Source organism: Eublepharis macularius, chromosome 19, assembly GCF_028583425.1.
Source record: "Eublepharis macularius isolate TG4126 chromosome 19, MPM_Emac_v1.0, whole genome shotgun sequence".
Lineage (NCBI taxonomy): Eukaryota > Metazoa > Chordata > Lepidosauria > Squamata > Eublepharidae > Eublepharis > Eublepharis macularius.
In genome coordinates, this window is record NC_072808.1 from 24439790 (window position 1) to 24463162 (window position 23373).

General features: G+C 43.8%; 1 protein-coding gene across 1 annotated transcript in view; it reads right to left on the bottom strand.

The window, feature by feature from the left end:
• MECP2 (methyl-CpG binding protein 2) overlaps nt 1-23373 on the bottom strand; it is a 109613-nt gene that overhangs the window by 63323 nt on the left and 22917 nt on the right.

The following is a 23373-nucleotide window of genomic DNA, read 5'->3' on the forward strand; positions in this document are numbered from 1 at the left end:
GGGCAGACATTGCCACCAGCTCTGCACCTGAGCCCAGCTGGGTAAGGACAATGGGCAGGAATTGCCAGCTGCTCCACTCCTGATCCCAGCTGGGTGAAGGCGGGGGGCAGACACTGCCACCTGCTCCGCTCCAAATCCCAGCTGGTTGAAGGCAGGGGGCGGCCATTGCCACCTGCTCCACTCCTGATCCCAGCTGGGTGAAGGCGGGGGGCAGGCACTGCCACCTGCTCCGCTCCAGATCCCAGCTGGTTGAAGGCAGGGGGCGGCCATTGCCACTTGCTCTGCTCCTCTGGGTGATGGCAGGGGGCAGGCACTGCCACCTGCTCTGCTCCTGATCCCAGCCTGGGCTTCCCGCCATGGTGCGCTCTCTGCAAGTATGGCTGCCTCATCTGGGCTTCCCTCCACGGTGGCGCACCAGTGTAGGAAGTGAGTTGTCTTGAATATGCTTAGCCTTTTATATAGTAGGATGTGAGGCTGCCCTTGAAAAGTGTTCAGAAATTTTAATTGGTACAGAATGCTGCAACCAGGTTATTCACAGGAGTGGGCTGCTGGGACCATATTACTCCAGTCCTGGCCCATCTACACTGCTCCCAATCTGTTTCTAGGCACAATTCAAGGTGCTGCTGTAAACTCTTAAAGCTCTATATGGCTTGGAACCAACTTACCTGAAGTGCTGCCTACTTTCTAATGAAGCTACCTGGCTACTGCAGACATCTTCTGATGCCCTGCTCTGAATCTCCCCACCTTCTGAGATTAGGTGGGTGCCTTCTTGGTCATAGCACCAAAACTAAGGAACTCTCTCCACAGGAAGACTCATCTGTCCCCTTCTGTTGCCATCTTCCACTAGCAGTTGAAGACTTTTGTTTGGAATTCCATCAGTGATCCCTCCTTTCTGCCCAATGTTTTAATTGTTATTTTTTTCTGTTTATTGTTTTTAAAATCACCAACAATACAAGTAACTTTTACAGGAATTGGTATCTACAGACAATTATTACATTCAGTGTATGTTTTCTAAATTATTATACATTCATACAATCATAAACATATATTCAATTCATATACAATGATATAGCAATGTTTATATCTTGCTGTATTGAATATCCATCCTGTTACGTGCTATTGTATCTGAGCATGTGGAAGTGAATGGGCTGAGGAGATATAGAGGAATTATATACTTCCAATTTACCACAGATCTAGGGCTTTAAGTCTTTGGGGAATTTCTTGTTGTTTCATTAGGTATTCTAAGACTGGGTACCAGCTAGGTATAAAGTCTCTTGATGTCACCCGGGGGCCTATACATGAGAGATTATCTGTAACGGCAGCCAAAGTATAATTGTCCCATAACTGTTTATGCCATACAGAAAGATCTGGAGCATTTACACTTTCCCAGCGGGTGGCAATGGCTGCTTTGGCAGCTAGTAACAGGATCAACATAGTTTGTGTCTTTTAATTGTTATTTTTGTATAGACAATTTAGCTCTAGCCCTGACCTGGGCAGCCGAGACCAACCAGACCTCATCAAATCTCAGAAACTAAACATGGTTGTCCATTGTTAGTACCTGGATGGAATATCACCAGGGTAATCCAGGGTTGCTATACAATGGTGGTCAAGGGCAAACCACATCCATTCATTTTTATGCCTTGAAAACTCTCTGAGGCTGCCCTACGTTGGTTACAACTTGTCAAAACTTTACCCGCACATTTTAGCTCTGGTTTTAATTGTTTTAATGATGGGGTTTTCTAAGTTATGATGGATAAGCAAATGTGTGTGCTTTTGAAGCTCACAGTATACTCCATCACCTGTGTTAATGCCACAGGTAGAGATCAACAGCATGCAGCCCACAAAAGACAGCAAAGATATCAGAACACTGGAGTGACTGCGAAGGTTGCTTCTACTTGAAAATGAGGACAAAGTACTATGGGTACTCTCGTTCTCCATGATATCTGAACACGGGAAGTCAGATGTTCTTTCCACCTCCAATGGGGGGGGAGTGCCTACTGCCTTCAGTTTGCAGACTTCCACAGCTGTTCAGTGTCTCTGTGATGTATGCCTTGAGCAGCATACTTCTTTTAACAACTAGAAGAGATTAAACTAGACCTTTAACTGTTGAGGAAAAACAGTAAAGAGGAAAAAGGGAATAATAAACAATAAACACTTCCAGAGTTGTAAAACAAACACTATCTAGACTGGTTAGACAAGTTGGCAGACAATCTCCCAACAAAGAACACCAGACTCAAAGACAGACATGAGCCCCTGAAAAAAAGAACAGATAGATAATCCACATGGATTGGTGCAGGTAGAAGGAATGTTTCATGGTAAGCACAATTCTCTTCTTGTGTGTGATGACAACACAATGCACATCCATTTAGGAAGACAACATAAACTGCTAACAGTTATGGAGGTTCCTATTAAACTTCTGTGAATCCACTTCTGATTGAGTGTGCCATGATGCCTTTCGGTGGCTTCCAATTTCTGAGAGGAATATTCTAAGGAGATGTATTATCTGAGCTATTTACTGGGTGCAGCCTTGGAAAGCTTCTTTCTTTTAACTGCTGGATGGTAAGGAATGAAGAAAGTCCGATTTCCTAAAAGATTTGGTATACACATACGCAAAGCTCAATTAATTTAATTAAGATAATTCTAATTCTTTTCCGGACGATGGCGCTAGTTTCAGACAAAAAGATAGGTAAACAGATCTCTTGTGACTTGTGGAAGAAGGAATTAACCGTAGGCATTAAGGCAAGGTCAGAGAACATCACCTTATGTATTCTTCATAAAGAAACACCAATGGTAAGGAAAACCACAGCTAATTAAGCCCTCTTCCACATAGTGAACTTTACACTGGGTTTTCTGCATATTCAGCCCATGAGGATTGGATCCACTTTATTCATCGGTTCTGACCTCATATTGTTTCGATTCTTTAATTCTGCACTTGGAGAGAGTTGAACCAAAGTGGCATCTGTTTTTTATTTCTGTACTAGAAAAAAAAACCGATTCTGCTGCAAACTGAGGATTGGTCAGTTCCCTAAGTGGATTATCTGAGGACTGGTCAGTTTCCTCAACTGATCCTTAAGGAAACTTACAAGGATTTTTTTTGTCTTTTTAAATGGCACCAAGGTTGCAATGTTGCCATTAACAATTCAGGGAAAAAATTGATTGATTGCTGTTCAATCGCAGGGGAATAAAGGGCAGAGGGAACGGTAGGACCAGGGCCAGACCCCACACCAAAGAAATCATTTTGAACTTAAAAAAAAACCCCGCTTGGACTTTGCTGGGGAAAAACCATCAGGATTATGTGTGCATGGACAAAAGCTGCAAAAAAGCCAAGAAAAGATTGATTCTTTTCTCCATGTGGAATGCAAAAAAGTCCAGGAAGCAGTTTGGATACTGAATTGAGGTATTTTGACCATGCATGCAGAAGTCTGGAGAAAAACTGATGCACTGTGGGGCCAGAACCAATGAAAATGCCCCATGAGGAAAATATCTCAAGAGACTTTTCTAGAGGATGTTACAGCCTTGAAAGACCTCTTGCAATGGTTCAAATGATGCTTGGGTCAGGGTCTGCATGACTGACTACATGCATTCTTCAGAACGAGAATCAAGTGCTCACGAAAGGTTAAGAGAAGCTCCCTTCACATTTTACCAACATAGGTGTAGAAATAGGAATTCCCCCAAGGGTAACAGAACTGAAGCAATATTCAGGTACTTGCCTATAGATGGTGCCAGGTCTCCACCCTTAGGATTACATGTAATGAGGTGCAATTTTGTATATCCAGTCCAAAAAATAAACCCAAAAAATACCTTATCAGTATTTTGGGGGTATGTTCCAGAATGCCAATTAAATCTGGGATTGTCAGATACAACAAGATCACAGGTCCCAGTTTTCCCAACAATATTCAGAAAAAAACACGCAAAAGGGGAGAGGGGATGCAACTCTCATAAGCAAATGGAACTGTACATTAGGGAGAACTAAACTGTCTGCCCAATCACATTCTCTTGTGGTCTATGAGAGAATCATTAGGATTGGATGAACATTTGAACTCTTCCCTAACATGAATTTCCATTTGCCTGTGAGAGTAGCCTCCCTCCCCCTTTTTTTTGGGCCTGGAGAGTTGCAAAGGGGAAAAAAAGCAGCTGCAAGCCGGCAACCAGCTGTCAAAACCACAGAGTTTTTGGAAGAGTGTACTTTGCCTTCCGCTGTCAGGTTGGTTCTGCTGGGACTCACTGGCTTGGCACCGGTTCTTTTGGGCTTTCTTGGTTCTGTTTCTGTTGGTACTGGCTTTTAATCAGTGATTGGTCTTGTGTATTTGGCTAAGGCTTCTCTGCCATGGAAAACACATTGGATTTTTCCTCCTATAGAGAACTATGGAGGATGGCTGGAGGCACCTGGTTCAGCAAGCTGTAGTATTGGATGTGTTGGTGCAATTTCCTTGAAACTTGGGAATATTTTAGAGAACAGGCGACCCTCACTGTGCGGTAGTTTTGGTGTCATTTGCTCCAAAAACACCCCCCAGAAAGATTTCATCATAAGGAATAATGGACCCAGTTAATTTCAGAATCCTGAAAAAATACAGATCCAAATATAATGACCAGTATTTTGGGATCCAAATATCAGGAATACCAATATTTATGGCATTCCAATATCCAAATCTGAAAAATACTCATTTTTTTCAGTGCACACCCTAATAATGTGTCTTGGAGAAACAGCACTTTGAGGAAGACTTTACCGCTGATCAGAGGTTAACGGTTTTTCCTCCTACACCATCTGGATGTTGACAGCCTATGGAATAACACTATCTGGATCATCTGTTCAGAGAACGTTTCAGTCAGCTAGAATTGCTGCTCAATCTCCAAGAGGTTAGTTATGGTCCACCTGGGTCTGGTATAATATTGGTCACTGGTCAGCTTGATAGAAACTATCAGTAATTCCCATTTCATTTACAGTCCACGTTTGTTCAGTCTCCATTTGTTATCTACCTTGCGTCACCATGAAAGTCAAATGGAGACTCAACAGAGAGGTATATAAAACTTGAAAACAGCTTCCAAGCCAACGCAGATCAACTCCGCCTCTTCAGAGTTCATCATCTTTGACAAACACTAGTAATGGCAGGAAGGCATACAGAAGTCCTAGTGGCTATAAGGTCTTCATTGCGTTTATTTGTCCTACCTGTTGGTAGATGTAATGAGAAAAGAACATTGGCAGTTTTCTCGCGAGATGCAGAGATCCACTTGCAGATGACCAAAGCATTTAATCAGAATCTAGAACAGATCTGGCTTGAGAGACCATCCTCTTGTGGTCCAGTTTGCTCCAAGTGAACCAGTCCATCTGAACACTCAGGGAACCACTGATATGCTTTGCTCTCTGGGTGGTTTTCTGCCCAGCCTGGGAGTATATCCTTTGTGGGCTGTGGGACATGATACAATATTACATGAAAGCAAATCAGAGCAACACCAGTTTGGTGTAGTGGTTACGAACGGCAGGTTTGATTCCACGCTCCTCCACTTGAAGCCAACTGGATAACCTTGGGTCAGTCATAGCTCTCTGGAACTCTCTCAGCCCCACCCACCTCTCAGGGTGATTGTTGCGGGGATAACAACAACACATTTGTAAAACGCACTGAGTGGGTGTTAAAATTTCCTGAAGAATGGTATATAAATCTACTACTACTACTACTACTACTACTACTACTACTACTACTACTTCCTGTTAATTACATATCCCCTGAACACGGCCTCGAGAGCAGTGGGCCCTCCTCCATCATGGACTCTGTAATGATCTATACCAAAGCACGCCCTGTCTCATCTCCATGACATTTTTCAACCCAGTGACCCATTTCATGGCATGAAACATCACTGGCCCCGCCAGCTCCATGGTGCACCGGGTGCTAGGACGGACGGCTTGCCGGCTCATGGTGGGGCTTGCTTTTGTATAGCTGTCATTCCACTGTCCACCACTTGAGGTCTTGCTTCAGCTGTTGACTCCTCTTCACTCTGAGGAGTATCAGTTAGGGACTTTTAATCATGCAGAATGTCTGACTGAAACAACCGGGAACAACCTCTTTCTTAAGAGATCATTACGGATGTCCACGATCACAAAGCCTTGCACCAGAGCCACTGCCATGATTAGCTTCTTTTTTTCTTTTTGAAGAAAAATTTTGCCTCTGACAAAGCCAGTGATTCCACCAGGTGATGGATAGCTTGTAATGAGACATGTTGAATTTTCTGGTAATGTATCAGACAACTGTGGCCTGACAGACATTGGATAGTAATCTGTGTATCTATGACTGCCTTCAACCTGGGGAGACACCTGATTAAAAGGCCAAGCTAGGGATAGAAGTGGTAATGAAATTTGCTACCATGAAGCAGAGCCTTCATGGTGGCCGGCGCCCAGTGCAACCCTTGTCCAGCCCTCCGCGCACGTGCACTTCCAGCGCTGCATGATGCATGCCGCACGCACGGCAAGCCAGCCACCCCAGCGCCCAGTGCACCCGGTGAGCCACAGAGCTGGCGGGGCCAGTGATGTTTCATGCCATGAAGTGGGTCACTGGGGTGAAAAATGTCATGGAGATGAGACAGTGTTCTGCACCTACTGGTCAGAGGCTGCCCTTAGCCACACTCACTGAAAACTCTTGAGACAGAACCACACGGGCTGCAGTCTGGCATCAGCTGTGCTACTTGTTGATGTTTCTGGACTGTTGGATCCAGAAAACTATCCTGATGTGTGTGTCTGGATCTCAACTCTTGCAGTTACTATGAAATCCTGGGCAGGATCCTTTTCTGTACAAAAAGACAGAGAACTGTAGTTTTTTTGTCACCTACCCTTACTTGTTGCAGAAGAGTATCACTTTTTCTTTGATTCTGATCAGAATGCCATCCGTCTCTCTTTCAGTAAAGGACAAGGAAAGGATGAGACAGAGGCATGGCTTCATGAGATCTTCTATCTCAGTTTTTCACCAATGTTTTTATTGAAGGCATCTGAGTGAACCACGGGGAGGGGGGCACTCCAGAAATCAGAGACTAGTAATTGGGCATCAACTACTAGCCTCTTATATAGATTAGAAACCTTATATGGAAAATAATATAATTTGTTAATATGCTCTATGCAAAAACACTGGCTGTTATGGATTGCCCACTATTTTTTCTGTGAAAAGGTAGGAAGGGGAACGGACCTTTGGACACTTACCATGAAGGGTCCTTCTCCTCTGAGGTCAGGAGGACATCTTGGGTGATTCCCACCATCCAATTGGGGAGGCAAGAAGTTGAATCCTTTTCTTCCTCTTCCCTTGGTGTGTAGGACCACCCTCTCTCCTCAGTTCGGGTGACTCCCCACAGCCGGATATTCTCTGTACAACAAAACTAATCTATAGTAAAGAATATATCCTTTAAAGGGAAGAAATGAGACAAAAAAAGTAGAATGGTACAACAGCAATGGGACCAGGAAGGATTGGTCCTCTATTGTAAAGATGGCCTGTCCGAAGATCTTGGGAGGGCAAGATGTCCTCCTGACCTCAGAAGAGGAACAGAGGCCTCCCTCTGAGGTGGAGGACATCTTGGGTGCTCCCAAAGTAGTTCCTTATATCCCGGGTGCGGTAAGATCTTCGTCCTCAACTACATGTTGTTGTACCCTTCTGCCAAAGGCTGCATCTGCTGACACATAAGTATGTAGATGATAGTGTTTGATGAAGGTCGACGCTGAGGACCAAGTGGCTGCTTTACGTATGTCTTCTACTGAAGCGCTCCTTCTAAGAGCTGCATTGGTTGCGGCGCTTCTTGCTGAGTGTGCTGTAATCCCTGTAGGGATGTCCAGTTTGAGGCATTTGTACACTTCTCTGATGCATATCTTGATGCTGTATGCGATTGCTGCTGCTGACATGCGTTGCCCTAGCTTTGGAGGTGTAATATTAACGAACAGAGAGTCTGTCTGACGTATATGCTCTGTTCTGATCAGGTATGCCTTGAGGACTCTTCTCACATCTAGGGTGTGCCATTCCCGTTCTTTGGCATGTTTTGGATTTGGACAAAAGGATGGCAAATTGATTTCCTGTGACCGATGGAATTTAGAGTATGCTTTAGGTAAGAACGTTGGGTCCATTCTCAATACGACTTTGTCTTTATGAAAAGTGCACAAATCTGGACGTATGGATAGTGCTGACATTTCGGAGATGTGGTGCGCAGAGCTACTAAGAAGATCGTCTTCAGCTTCAACCATTGCAGAGATATGTCCCTTAGAGGTTCGAAGGGAGGTTTGATCAGAGCTGTTATTACCACATGTAGATGCCATGTAGGAAAACGGTGCATCATTGGAGGATTCAGCAGGGTCGCCCCCCAAAGGAATCTGCGGATGTGTGGATGTAGTGCGAGTGGATATTTCTCCATCGTAGGTACGACTTTGCTGATTGCCACTATCTGTTTCTTTAAGGTTGCTGGCTTCAGACCTCTATCGAGTCCCTCCTGCAGGAAACCCTGGATACTTCCTAGCGATCCTTGGGTCTATCCTCTTACATCTGCACCATCGGGTGAATGCCTTCCACGCAGAGTTGTATATTCTTGTCGTGGACTTCTTTCTGGAAGCTAAAAGTGTATTTATTATTTCTGGAGGGTAGCCCTTCTGTTGGAGAGATTCCCGTTCAATTTCCACCGTGTCAAGGACAACCACTCTAGATGTGGATGCCATATTGGGCCCTGCTGTAGTAGATCCAGTTGTACCAGGAGGTGGAAGGGAGGTGCATTGGACATGAGTCATATGGTCGAGAACCAAGGTCTCCTTGGCCACCACGGAACTACTACAATTACTGTTGCTCTTTGTTCCCGTATCTTCCTCAGAAGTTTGGGGATCATCGGGAGGGGAGGGGAGGTGTAAAGAAGTCTCTTGGGCCATTGGGAGGTCAGGGCATCCGTGCCTTCTGCTTCCGGGTGGTAGTACCCCCACAAAGAACCTTGGTACCTGATGGTTCAGATGCAAGGTGAACAGATCCACTTTTGGCATCCCGAAATGGGTTGAGAGGAGACAGAATGGTCCCCTTCTTGAGGGACCATTCCCCTGGGTGAAGGGATTCCCTGCTCAGCCAGTCCGCCTGGACATTGTGTACTCCCTTGATGTGTTCTGCTTGAATTGAGAGAAGGTTGTTCTCTGCCCAGCTGATGATCTTGTTCGCCTCCAGTTGTAACTGAGAAGATCTGGTTCCCCCTTGCTTGTTGATGTAGGTTTTGGTCATGATGTTGTCCGTGCGGACAAATACATGGTTGTTTGATATGTGCGTCCTAAAGTGTTTCAAAGCTAAGTAGACAGCTCTCATTTCCAGAACGTTGATGGGTAGTGTTTTTTCCCTCTCTGTCCACAGACCCTGGATCGGGGATCCCTCCAGAGTGGCCCTCCAACCAGATAAGCTGGCATCCGTGAATATTTGTATAAATTGAGGGGTGAGGAAACTCTTCCCTTGTTGTAGATTGGAACTGATAGTCCACCACCATAAACTGTCCTTGACTGTTTGTGGAACCCTCAACTTGAGGACTTTTTTCTGTGTTATCTGTAGCTGATAGGGTCTCAGAAGGGACTGCAGAGGTCTGATGTGGAAGCATCCCCAATAAACTGCTTCTGTATCTGCTACCAGCAGACCCAATAGCTTCGCTAGTTCCATAAGGAGAGAGAATGGCTGACTGATCACATTCGAGGCTAACTGTTTGGTTTTGAGCTGCTTTTCCTTGGTGAGGAAAAAAGACCCTCTTGAGTGTTTAGAATCAGGCCCAGGTGTTCCAGACACTGAGACGAATTCAAGGAACACTTGACTGAGTTTATCAAGAATCCGTGATCCTGTAGGAATTGGATAATGAAGGCTGTGTCCTAGAGATGTTTCTCTTGAGCTGGACCTTATTAATATGTCATCTAAATATGGATATATATGGAAGCCCATCTCCCGGAGTTTGACTACTGGAGCAATGAGGATCTTTGTGAAGACACTTGGGGCAGTAGCCAGACTGAAGGGCATTGCACAAAACTGAAGATGAATGTCCTTTACTGACGGTGAGTTGGGGCAATTGGTACGTGCAGGTATGCCTCTGTCAGGTCTATTGATGTTAGGAATTCTCTTGGTTGGAGGGCCTCCGTAATAGAACTAAGTGTTTCCATGCAAAAGTGTTGTATCTTGATGAACCGATTCACGTACTTGAGGTCTAAGATGGATCTCCAATCTCCATTGCTCTTCGGAACCGTGAAAAAGATTTGAGTATACACCTCTTCCCCTCTCATCGTGAGGAATTGGTTCTACCGCTAGAATGTTTATTAGATGCCAGATGGCCTTGATTGTGATCGTGCGTCTGTGTGAGTTCTTTTTGAGCGGAAAAATTATAAATCGCTCCGGAGGAAATGAGGCAAATTCTATTGAATAGCCGTTGGACACTACTTATCTGACCCAGGCGTCTGCCACGTGTTTTTTCCATATTTGCTGAAAGAGAAGTAGTCTGCCCCCCACCAGAGCATTCAGTGAGTCAGGGTTTTTGCCCCTTTTCCTCTGAGTGACTTTGGACTAGATGTCGACTAGCCAGGCTCTGAGCCACAGGAGATGACAGGCCACCATGGTGGAAGCCATAGCTCTGGAGGAGAAAGACAGAACATCTAGTGTAGCGTCAGCGGTGAACATGCTGGCCTTGAGTATTCTATTGGCTCCTTCCAGAAGGCATTTGTTGTTTCCTGGGAGGAGCTGAATCAGTCTTCTGACCCACACAACGGAAGCTCTAGACACTATTGATGCTATGGCAGAAGCTTTGATTGCCATGGCCATTGCCTCATGTGATCTCCTCAGGGCCACTTCTCCCTTTTTGTCCAGGCTGTCCTTTATTGTCCCCTGCCCATCTTCGGAAAGTAGACCTTGAGACTGTAGAGCTGCTACCAGGGCGTCACTGACTGGTACCTGTAACAGCTCATTAGCAAAGTTAGGCAATGTATACAGCTTTTTTAGTGAGTTAGGGTATTGTTTGCATGCAGCTGGCATGGTCCATTCGGCCTTTGGTTGGCATTCAAAATATTCAGGGAAAGGGAATACTTTGGTTTTATCATCGGCTCTGGGAAAGAACTCCCTATTTCCCTTGGGTCTTGTTTTGGAGCCCTCTAGCCTGGACTCTTCCTCCGCCCCCCAACTGCCCTCCTGAAACTCCAATGCGGAAAGGGTTTTTGTTAAAAGGTACTGATAATCCTCTGGCAGGAACAGCCTATGGGACTGTTCGGGGGTAGGTAACTCTTCCTCCTCATCTTCCTCAGGCAAAAAAATCTCCTTGATCCAAATCCTCATTAGGAGAGGAATTGTCTTCCAGCCAGTTAGCACATTTTTCTGCTTTGGTGGGTCATGACTCCCCTGGGGAATCGTCTCAGGTTGGCAAAGAGACAAGATCTCCTCCCACATAGTCGGCCAGACTGCTGACAAAAATTCTGGGGGTAAAATGTTGGATGAAGCACTTACGAAGTCCTTGCGAGCCTCTTTGTTGGAGCTCTGAGCGTTGAAGTTGAGGTTCTGCCTATTTTCTCCCACCGGGAGATGAGTAAGCACGTTGTTGTTTTTGGTGGGAAAATGGCTGTAGAGTCGTTGTTTCCCACCGAAATGGAGCTCTGAGGTTCGGCACCACTCTCAGTCGGCCAAGTGAGCTGCGTGGCTTTTACAGGCTCCCTTGTGGACAGACAGGGCCATTTTGAGGGCTGACTCTCTGCTGGTGTCGCTTCTCCACCAAGGAACTGCGCAAGCCTAGGAGGCATGCCGGTGCCAGCCAAGATTGTTCCCACCGCCGGAAGGAGAGCTTCCTGGGAACAGCTTGTCGCCCTTTCCATAAAGCTATCCTCCGAGTCCAATGACCCCTTGGAAGCCATAGCCCTATGTCTTTCTCTAGCCGAGACTAAAGGAAATGGAAAGGGAAGGAGTTCCAAGTACTGTTTAGAAAGCGAAAGCAGTGAGGAAAGGAAAAAAGAGAGTTAAGATTATAGAAATGAAAGGTAGATGAGCTAGCGTACTGAAGAACTGCTCTCCCTGGAGGCAGGAACAGAACTGAGGAGAGAAGATGGTCCCATGCACCAAGGGAAGACAAAGATTCAACTTCCTGCCTCTCCGATTGGATGGTGGGAATCACCCAAGATGTCCTCCGCCTCAGAGGGAGAATTATGGAACTCATTTTTTGAGTCTAAAAAAAACCTTATAGCCCCTTCCTTGTCCTCTTAGTGATTGTTTGCTTGTACTTTTAGATGAGACAGCTGAAGGATTTTTAGTGTTCAAGAAAACAGTGGAGAACAGGAAGTTGGAACTTTGGGGGAGATAATTTGACCCAATCTTCAAACTACTGGATTCTATGGCGAATTTCTTGTCATATCTGTACATCAGGGAAGTAGAATATCTGTTCAATAGGGCTATATGACCTTTCCTAGCTATTTTAATGGGAAAGGGTGAAGCATGGGGGAGATTCTTAGTATCTAAGCCATGGTTGCCAACAGGACACCCATGGCAACCACCCACTAACGCCTTTCCTGATGCAGGCCCAAGTATTTTTTGAAAGCAGGCAGAGCCAGACGGGGCATTCACCCTGCAGGGCTTCAACAGGCCACTGGAGATCTGATTGGCTGTACAAATTTTTTAAAATTTTACTTTGGCACCAGCTGCCACCACAGCACAGGGATCTTAACCTGAAAATGATATATTCATTCTAAAAAGCAGCCAGTTTAACAGAGCTTCCGCCTGAAACTTTGAAGAGTTACTATTAGAGTTATATATTTAATTTAATTTAATTTAATTTAATTTATTATATTTATATTCCGCCCTCCCCGCTTTCGCAGGCTCAGGGCGGATAACAAATACAAACATGTTTAAAAACATTTAAAAACATTAAATAATACATTTAAAAACATTTAAAAACATTAAATATAACAATTCATGCTGCACAGTGGTTCATACATGCCTCTGTGTTTGCATAGGGGTGATGGTATAATCTCACTCTGATATTTTGTAGTTCGTGCCACCTCCTGTGGCAGCCATTTTGTATTTGCAGCAACCACCTTCCTGTCAGAATTCCAAAGGTAACCACAGGCTCAAAAAGGTTGGAAATCCCTTTGAGAGTCTGCCTTAAAAACTAAAGGAAAAAATAGCTATTTGATTCAACCATGTGCAGACACATACATACACACACCCTGCACATACACCTTGTGGAACTACAGATGCACAAAGTGCCAGTGAAATCACTATTCAGAATTACAGCACAGCAAGTGTCTAGGATTGTCCTTGCCTCCACACTTCAGAGATTAACAGATGTTCTGATCATGATTCAAGACCACACAAGTGTTCTTCTGATACACACTCAAATCATTTTCAAACACTCCATTTATAAGCATATTTCTTTTCCTGCCTCACTGCAACACCTCTAATCTTCCATTATAAATATTTTTCTGATTGATTTCAAATACAGCTAAAAGGTAACTGTCTTAGAACTGCTACCCTAATTTCCTTTCCAAGACATTAATTACTTCCTTGTCTTGCCATCCATACCAACCGCCTGGATACAGTGCATAAGGGCAACACGCCAGAGAGAATCAAAGCTGGGAACTGAAAGTAGAAATTTTACAGATTAAATAAATTAAATTGAGTTTAATTAAATATTTAATAAAGGTCATTTAAATCACTACAACAGACAAGTTTTAAGATTTTCAAGATCAAGGACATTTTGGAAAAGCCACAGCGTAAAATATGCCAACTGCCAGCAAGAAGCATCTCCTGCTTGGTTACTTTTCTCCTTTGCAGTGTCTTCCACACTGATTGTTTCGGCTGGTTACAAGAAGCAAGAGAGGGAAGCCACAGAACTTTTGGAGTCTCAAAAACTTTTAAAAAGCTGGGTCACACCACAGAGTATCCTCTAGAAAGTCCAAAGGAAACAAAAGCACAAAACTATGCAAGAACATCTACTGGGTAAAGCGCAGTGCTCTTTGAGAATCTTACAAAATGAATATAACATTGGTCTATTCCTTCCTTTATCAAAGGCAATTATAAATTTGAATAGATGAGGATGTAACTTTTATTTATCTTGCTAAAAGAATAGCGGCAGAAGTATAAAGCACTTGCAATATTTGAAATGAACCTATAATGACTGTTTATCCCATATTTAAGCACGCTGCACTTTTTGAATACGAATGGTTTTTAAATCTTTTTCATTCTACTTGCTGATGGGATCTAAAAGGTGGTATAATTTGCTATTGGAGTGATGAGGATTTAGTTATTTGCTTCAAAAGTTCTGTTAAGTGCTGTGAGGTACACACGAGGTTAAACTAACTTGCTTTCTCTTTTTATAAAATAAACTTCTGAAAAAGAGGAATGACAAAGATTAATGAAACATCAAACAGAAAACACAAATAATTCAAAGGCAATCAGAGAGCTAATGCTGAAGAAAAATACAGAGGTTGGAAATGGAGCGGAGCTCTTGTTACTTCCTTGCTCTCAACCAGAAGCAGGAAAGAATGATGCGGGGGGGTTCCTACCATGGGAGGTAATAGTTATTAGGGAAGGTAGAACCCGGTATTTCTAACTATTCTGCACTCGGTTCCAGATGAGAAATCAAAACATTTTGAAGCCAATTTAATTGGATAGATTCTTCTCTGGTTTAAGAATAAAAAGTATCTAAGAGTTAAAAACTGAGATAAACGTAAAAAGAGGGAGAGATTAGTGGGCATAAAGTACTTCAAATCTTATTCATTTTTAGAAGGAATTTAAGCTATTACTGAAAATGTACCTGGTAAGGTTGTTTTACTCATTCTTTATTAACAGATTCACTCATGAAATTAAAAGTCAAGACTAAGAGGTAGAATATTTTATTAACGTTTTTATAAATTTGTTAGAATTAGCTGGTTGATATATTAAGCACAGAAAGACAATGGATGATACATGCAAAACGAGTAAATTGAATAAATTAATCCAATCAGAACTGAATGTTGTGTGTATAGAAACAAGAACAATAAGTTGATCATTATGAACTACGAACTTTAGCTTTGGAGTTGAGAACTTTTCAACAGTAGCTATATACAATGTTAGACACATTAGAATGCATTTCAGCAAACCAGACTGAAAGGCAATCATTAACAGATTTGCCAGTGACAGCTTCTAAAAAATAAGTAGGATCACTATGTTGTCCATCAGATGTCTGCAGATTGATGCCTTTAATATCTGCTCCAGTATCTTCCCTGGGACAGAGGTCAAGTCTGGGAGAGGACGGAGTATGATCAAGGTAAGGAGCTTGATTCTCAAATGCTTATACCCTGGAAATCTCATTGGTCTTTGTGCCACTGGACTCAAACCTTGCTTTGCTACTGCAGACCAACATGGCTACCCACCTGAAACTACAAAATAAGGGAATTCAATGGAGGTGGAACAGAAAAGAATGATTAGCAGGACCAACTGACAAAAAGTAGGTTGATACTAAATCAGAACAGGATGCGAAGAAATTGAGAAATTGGAAGACCAACAGGTTATATCCTGCAATTTCATCAATATAATGTACCAACAGTTGCTCATCTTCCCCACTTTCCCCTCACCCACCAAAGTTTATTCCTGGGGGCATGGGACTATGTGGAGTAACGGCCTTGCCGATGGAAGGGGAGAAGAGGGTTAATCATTCCCTTCTTCCTCTTGCATGAGCACAGTTCCAAAGATGGAAGAGGGGAAAAGGAGCAATTCCATCCCTTTCCCCCTCTCCACTTCAGCCTCCCAACCGGCATGGCTATTAGTCAATGCAGGTCCTACAACCCTGAAGAATAAACTTTCCTGAGGTCAGGAGTAGCTGTTGGGGGAGGGGAAAGCAGGGAAGATCAGGGACCTCAGATGGTCCCTTTACCTGATTCCAATCCAGTAACTGGATTGGAAACTATATTTTCCAAGGGGAATACCAATTATCAGTAAGAAAAACAAATGTGAAATCAAGTATTAGTGCATAATATGGAATGTTACAAAATTCAGCACAGCATTTAACAAACAGAGCAATAAAAATACTGCAAAAATGAAAGACAACTGATTTTTTTTACAAGGAACACATTTGAAGTTTCTGAAAAAGGAAAAGGTTTTGTTGCATGTGTGCCTCAGGACTAAATAAAGCTAAAAGGATGGCTGTATTTTCAGAGGGCTTCTTATTTAAGATGAAGACAGCTGTAACAGATCAAGAAATGAAAATTTTAATTCTGGGAGGACAAATGAATGAGCCAAAAATATTAGAATTTGTATATGTCCCTAATTATAATTAGAAAATCTTCTTTTAAAGTATCAGTGCTTAAAAAACAAAGGATGTATCTGAAGTATTACTAGAGAGATTTTCAGGAAGTCTGAAAGGATTAAGAATGGAAGAGAAGGAAAATCTTTTTTCACCTTTTGTACATAAATGCTATTCTAGAATATATTAGAAATTGAAGCAAAGTTGAAAAAGTAGATGTAATTAATCACTCATGTAAGCTTGCAGCTATGAAGTGGGTAAGTAGGTAAGCCAAAGAGATTGAATCAATTTTTGATATCTGACAAAGAAACAGAAAAACTAAAAAAGAAAATTAAGGGTTGTTAAAGAATACAATACTGAAATTGTTGACAAGGTGATTTGGGAATCCTTTAAAGTATACATAAGGGGAGGTTCAAGAGAACAGGCAGAAGTGAAAGAAAACCTTACAAATAGTATAAAGGAGCTGGAGAATAAAAATAAGATCAGAGTTCAGATAATTCAAAATACTTGATAATATGTAAAAAGCAATAAAATTATTAGAAACAACAGATCGGCCACTAAAGTATGCAAAATAAGATCATTTAAGTTTCTACAAGATTAAACAAATACATCTGTAATACTTCCAACACAAACTGTTTAAGATGTGTATGAACAAGAAGAAATTATAAAAACATTTGAAGAATACTAGAACTATTTATAGGCATTAAAACAAACTACTAGAATGAACAACAACAAAAAACCCGAACCACGTGATTCGTGGTTCATAGCATTCCACGAAACACGAATTTTTCCCAGTTCGGGAATTGGTTCATGAATTTCAAATGCCCTGCACCGGCTGCTGAAGCAGACAACCCCTTTCTTCTGCAGCCCAGGCAGCAGGAGAAGGGCTGTTAGTTTCACAGACCCCGCACCAGTTCCAGCAGGGGGGCTGTGAAACTGACAGCCTCTTTCTCCTACTGCCCGGTCTGTCAGTTTCACAGCTTCCATCCTGGAACCCGCGCGGGGTAGGTAAAACTGACAGCCCGGGCAGCAGGAGAAAGGGGCTCAGTTTCACAGGGTCTGTGCTGGGTTCAGCCGATGGGCTGAAACCAGCACAGCGTCTGTGAAACTCCAAACCGGCCACGGAACGGCTGGAAAACTTAGTTTGTTCCAGAAAAACACATTCCCACGGAACGCGTTTCGGTGCAAACAAACCAGCCATTCCGTACGGAATTTTGTTCCGTAGTTCATTTCGTGTTGGAGAGATGGGCATAAACTTGTAAATTATTAAAATCATTACTGAACAGAAAACACTCACGTTTGGCAATGATTTAAGACAAGAGGAACAGAAGTGATTCAAGGATTATATAGAAATAAAACTCCAAACCCTAACAGGTTGTTTGCTGAAAAGTTTCATTACCTTTCAAGAAGAGCTGATCCCATTTGACAATTAATATAGTTTTAAAAAGGAAACAAATGCCAGAGTCTTGGGAACAAGCATGTGCAGTATTGATACAAAGAACACCTGATGGATATAAGATCACTCAATCTCTAGCCCTATTAAACCAAGGTATAAAAATTTTGATAACTGTAACGACAATAAAACTTAATGGCATTCTAAGTACATATATATTAAAAGATCAAGCAACTGATAAATCCTTTTGATAAGCTAAAGAAGAATAACATTAGGTGACATAAGATAAAGGAGGGCAGGAAAAGTAATTTATGGTATTCACTTTCTTAGATGCTGAAAAGGTGTATTCTTAGAAGCAATACTGGATATAATTTGGGTAGGCATGAGATTTACAGAATGTATTATGACATGACATAAAGAGGCTACAAAACTTATTTGTAAACGAGAAGCTGTCTGGGGAAATCTAAAGATGGGGACTAGGCAGGGTAGATATGGGCCCAGGAAAAAGAATTGGGAAAAAACTTTCCCCCCCCCAAACTTTTTCCAAATTGTCCGATGGTAAAATTGGAAATGTCAAGGAGTTTGAAGGGAAAAAACTTCTATGAAATACCTTCTCTTTCAGATTGAGTGAAAAGCTTTTAAAGACAATGTGAGCATGCTGTAGACATATACAGCTGTTAATTCCGAGATGCATTTCTGAACCTAGAAGGTGTGAAAGAGGAGATAAGCTTGTTCCCATTTGTGCAAACCTCATTCTCTTTCAAGTATTTTATGTTGTTAAAGCACTAAAATTAGTTTGATAGGATTGGACCACTGGATACTTACTGTGAAAGGTCCTTCTCCTCTAAGGAAAGGAGGACATCTTGGTGAGTGAGTCCCATTCAGGGAGTAAAGTCTTTCCACTTCCTGTCTCTTTGGTGGGAGTCACATATTTCCTCAGTTCTGGCGACTCCAAAAGCAGTTAACAATGTCCTAAACTATCACACTCAACACTCTGGATGGAGCATGCTTGACGCACCATATCCAGTCACCCCATGCACTGAATTATTGGTGGGAGCAGGTATTGCACCGCAAAGGAAGCACTTTACGAGAGGATACCTAGAGACAAGAACATCAAAGTGAGGCAGCATGGATACCAAAGCTTCAACGTGCCTGCAAATTATATTGAATCTTAACCCTTAGGGAAGACCATCTGGCAAGAACGCTGTGATCTCAGGGAGGTGGGAATTTTCTACACTGAAGCCTTTCCTTCCTCACCATCAGTTATATGCTCTCCAAGCACCATCACAGTCTCTGGAGGTTGACTTCCTATGACATGACAGCATGGTCAGAGTGACATTTCTGGAGAACTCTGCTTTAATAAAGTTTACCACTCAATCACCAAGTGATCAAGCACAGTTAGCCTGGATCTCAATGGGAAATTGTTACTTGAGTCAACATCCTTCTGAAATGGGCAGGGAAGATGAACCAAAGCCTCCTGGGCCAAGAGAGAGTAGAGTGAATGATCTCCACTTTTTCCATTTTCCCCTCACTCTGGCCAACATAAGGATTAGAGGGAATGCATATAGGAGACCTTTTGACAAGGTCACCATTAGGGCATCCCCTTGTTGTGCCCATGGACAGAAGCAGTGAGGGAAGAATCTGATCAGTTTGGCATTCTCTGGAGAGGCTGGCTAGTGGTTGCCCAAAACAAGACATTAACTCCGAGAACTGAGTGGGCTGAGAGACTACTCTCCTGGATCAAACTTGCTGTGGTTGAGCCAGCACATCTGGATACTCAGGGAACCAACTGATGTATTCCACTCTGAAGGAAGCCATATGTTTCTTGACCCACTGAAGCAGAATTGCAGCCTCTTACTGTAATGTATCAGAGAGGATGCCTCTATGGTTATTCATGCACACCTTGGCCATCATGTTGTCTGTTAATACGCATACATGGGTTTGCAGATTCTGATGCTGTATATGTAACAGCACTAGGTGGATAGCCTGCTGTTCCATAAAATCAATACGTCTGGTTCCTTCTCATTTGTCCCAGGTGCCTTGAGAGTGGCCCAAGGAGCACTGGGCTCCCCAGCCTGACAGAATGGCACTTAGGTGATTTGAAGATCCACTGCTATCTAGACTGGCATGCCTTTGTACTGTGGACAAGTTTAGATCTTTCTAGAGATGGTTGTTCACCTCCACACAAATACGTTGTTTCTAGGCAACGGACCTTACAGTATGGTAGAAAAGTCCACTGTAACAGACAAGACTGAGCTCCTGCCCAAGGGAATGTGTTAACTGAGGCAACAATCTGACCCTGAAGCTGGGATAAAAAAATGAGGTCCATGGAATAAGAGGCCTGTGTCAGCTGGTCTGTGTCAGGTGCTTAGCATCACCTATCATACCCCGTAACACCCTGATGTTTTGATTGTAGTTTAATGCTTTGTGTTATGGTTATGGTTAAATGCTGAAGCGATTCCTTGACTGGACTGCTAATGTTACTCTCCTTGTCTTTTGAACCTGCTATGTGAAACTATGCAAGGGAGGCGTTTGTTCCTGCCGTTATCTGTGTGCTCCTCTGAACTACACCAGGAGCCTCTCTCCTCAGTCTGGGAAGAGGTGCTTGCACAGACACCATGGCCTTGGAAATCCCATACATCAGCTCTGCTGTTTTCCCGCTTTGATGCTTTCCCGCTGAGCTTAGCTGACTGTTAGACTGGGGGGAGGGATCTTAGAATTTGCCTGCACTTGAAAAGCCTACATATGTTTGATGCTTGCATGCAGTATTCCTGGCAAAGATGGAGTAAGCTCATGATACTAGCAGCTTTTCAATAAAGTTCTTTTACTGCCTGCAGTGAAGTCTTTTGAGAGTTGCTTGGCAGATCCTTACAGTCTGCCTGAATTATCTTCCAGGAAGAAAAATTTTCCCTTTGCAAAATATATGATGGCACCTAGGTGAAGATCTACTGAGAGGGGATCAAGTGACTCTTCTGTTTACCATGAACCAGTAGTTCCAAACACTGAGTCCCAGTCTCGAGATCTGGTGGAATCTCTGTAGCCAACCACTCCCCTCCAAGGCTGCAGCCTGGATCAGTTGCACTGTTGACACTGTTTACCTCCCTTTGAGGGGCTGGAAGAGTAGCCTGATGACTGAGCCAGATCTTTTTATGTCACTTTAGAACCTTGGGAGAACCCACTGAGAACTAAAGAACCGAGATGTAGCCTCTGAATCATCTATCTTCTCTTCTGGACAAAAGGGCACAGCCTTCTGCTTATACTTTGTCTCAAGGAAAATGTTGTCCAGATGATCGCCAATCAGCTTACTACCCCTAAGGAAAGGTTATGAAGGTAACAAACTTTGAAAATGTGTCAGCAGTCCAGTTCTTTAGTCACAGATCCCTACCGAGAGCTACCACTGATGCTACTGCTTGAGTTATGAGCTTCATTAAATCTAGGTTAGCATTTGAAATGCTTACAACTGCTTTCGTCAGACTGTATAGATACTGAAATGGTTATTCAAGACTGGATATTCTCTCAAGATCTTTCATAGCCAGCAGAATGAGGCAGGTGGGCAACAGAAACCACTGCCTCATGAAATCTATGCAGTTGCACTAGTGACATCCTGTAGGGAGCCTTCTCCAGCTTTGGAGAGCTATACCGAAAACTAGGCTGACCATCAGAGTATCTATGGTGGAAACCTGAAGAAGTGTAATTGTGCTGGGAGGAAAAGAGTACTGATTTTTGATGTGGCTCACACGCAGCCTTGGCTAGTCTGTGTGCTCCCTTTATCCCTAATTTCTGCTCTCAGGGAAGAAAGGGAAACAGTGATCCGAGTCCTTTAGATTTGAAGAGCACCTCCATTTCCCTTCATTCTCCTCCCATCTTCACCGAGACCATTCGTAACTTGCCCCACCTTGGGGCAGAAAGCTTGAGGATTTCTATGGCTCATAATAAGAGGACAGGAAGACCATTTTGAGAAAACAGCTGAATGATTGGTCCGAAAGGGCTGCGACCAAAAAGAACGCCTGTCAGACCTCTTCTGGGTTCTGGGTAACGCCTTCTTTTTATCTTTTGTTTCCACCAGGATCTTGTCGAGCTGGTCCCCGAAGAGCTTATCTCCTTGGAGGAGGTACGCCATCAGGAGGCATTTGGAATGAATATCGGCCTGCCAAGCCTGAAGCCATAGGAGTCTTCTGGCTACTGCTGCCGATGCTAATGATCTGGAGAAGGACATGGTGTCCAGCATAGCATCCGCCATGAAGGTGCTGGCTTTGAGGATTTAGTTCGCCCCTTCGACCAAATGTATATTGCCGTCTGGAATCAGCTGCATCATTTTACACACCCACACCACTGATGCCCTTGTCACAACTGAGGCCGTAGCAGAAGCCTTGATGGCCATAGCTGCCGCTTTGTGTGCTCTTCACAACATGATCTCTGCCTTTCTAGCCAGGCTGTCCTTAACAGTCCCTTGTCCATTTTCTGAAAGAAGACCCAATGCCTGCAATGCCACCACTGGAGCGTCAATCCAGGGGACCTGTAACAACCTGTTGGTATAAGAAGGCGTATTTTTTGACTGCATTAAAGCATTGCTTGTTAGCAACCGGCATTTCCCATTCAGCTCTCATTTGTCTTTCGAAATACTCGGGAAATGGGAACTCCTCCTCTGGTGTGCTTGCTCTGGGAAAAAGTTCTTTACTCCCTTTGGGTCTGATGGAGGATTTGCCCAGCTTGGGGTTCTCTTCCTCCTCCCCTTTGCCCCTTTCTTGTAGAATGCCAGAGACTTAGAGAGGAGGTACTGGTAGTCCTCCATTTTGAACAGTCTGTCTTGTTGTTCAGGGATGGAAATCTCCTTGTCATCCTCCTCTGAGAGGAATTCCTCCTCCTCTCTCTCATCGCTATCTGATGATGTCCCCCCTTTCTAACGGAGATCTGTGGTCTTCTTCACTTGGGTAGCTTTTTGGGCTGCCTTTGTGGGCCAGGAAGCTGCCTTTTTGTATTTATCCTTCCTTAGCCCTAACGGAGGGGGGGGGGAGAACAGGGGAGGAGAAGAAAGTTCACTACTGGCTCTAGAAAAGGGCTCGCACAACTGAGCAAACTTATCTCTCATTGCTTTTCTAATTAAGGAGAGGAGCTCTGACGAGGGACCCGATCCATCATTGCTCTATACATTACCAGTCTTGCCGGAGTCAAAGTCCCTGCTCTGCAGGCGTCGATCCGCAGTGTAAAGCCCTGCAAGGGTCTCTCCCGTCGGGAAGTTGGCCAGCGCATTTTCCTGGCATGCGTGGGGCTTGGCACGCTTGCCACCCGCTTTTTCCCACCTTTTCTTTCGCCCTCAGAGGCGCTGCACTCAGCCTCCAGGCAGAGCTGTGCAGGCGATTCGGACTCTCCTTGCTGTTCTCTGGCCCTCTTGGCAGGCACAAACGGCTCTGCAGATGTATCGTTGCTGGGAGCCTGTTCCAGCCATGAAGGCAGGATGGCACCAGAAAGCTGGGAGCTTGTCGCAGCCATGGCAGCATTTTGTAGGCATGTCTTCTCCTCCATAAAACTCATGTCGGAGTCCATCTCCATTGTGAAATCGCTCTCTAGGTCTCCCAGGGGAAAGAAGGGACAGCCAGGAAGAAAGAGGGGAAGGTTAGACCAGATCAAAGTGAAAGGAAAGTGAAAGAGAAAGGCCTAAGAAGCAGAAAGCCCTGCTGCTGCGTCTGCTCTCCCTGGAGGCAGGAAAGAACTGAAAGAGAGGGCGACCCACACACCAATAGGAAGAAATAATCAACTTCCTGCCT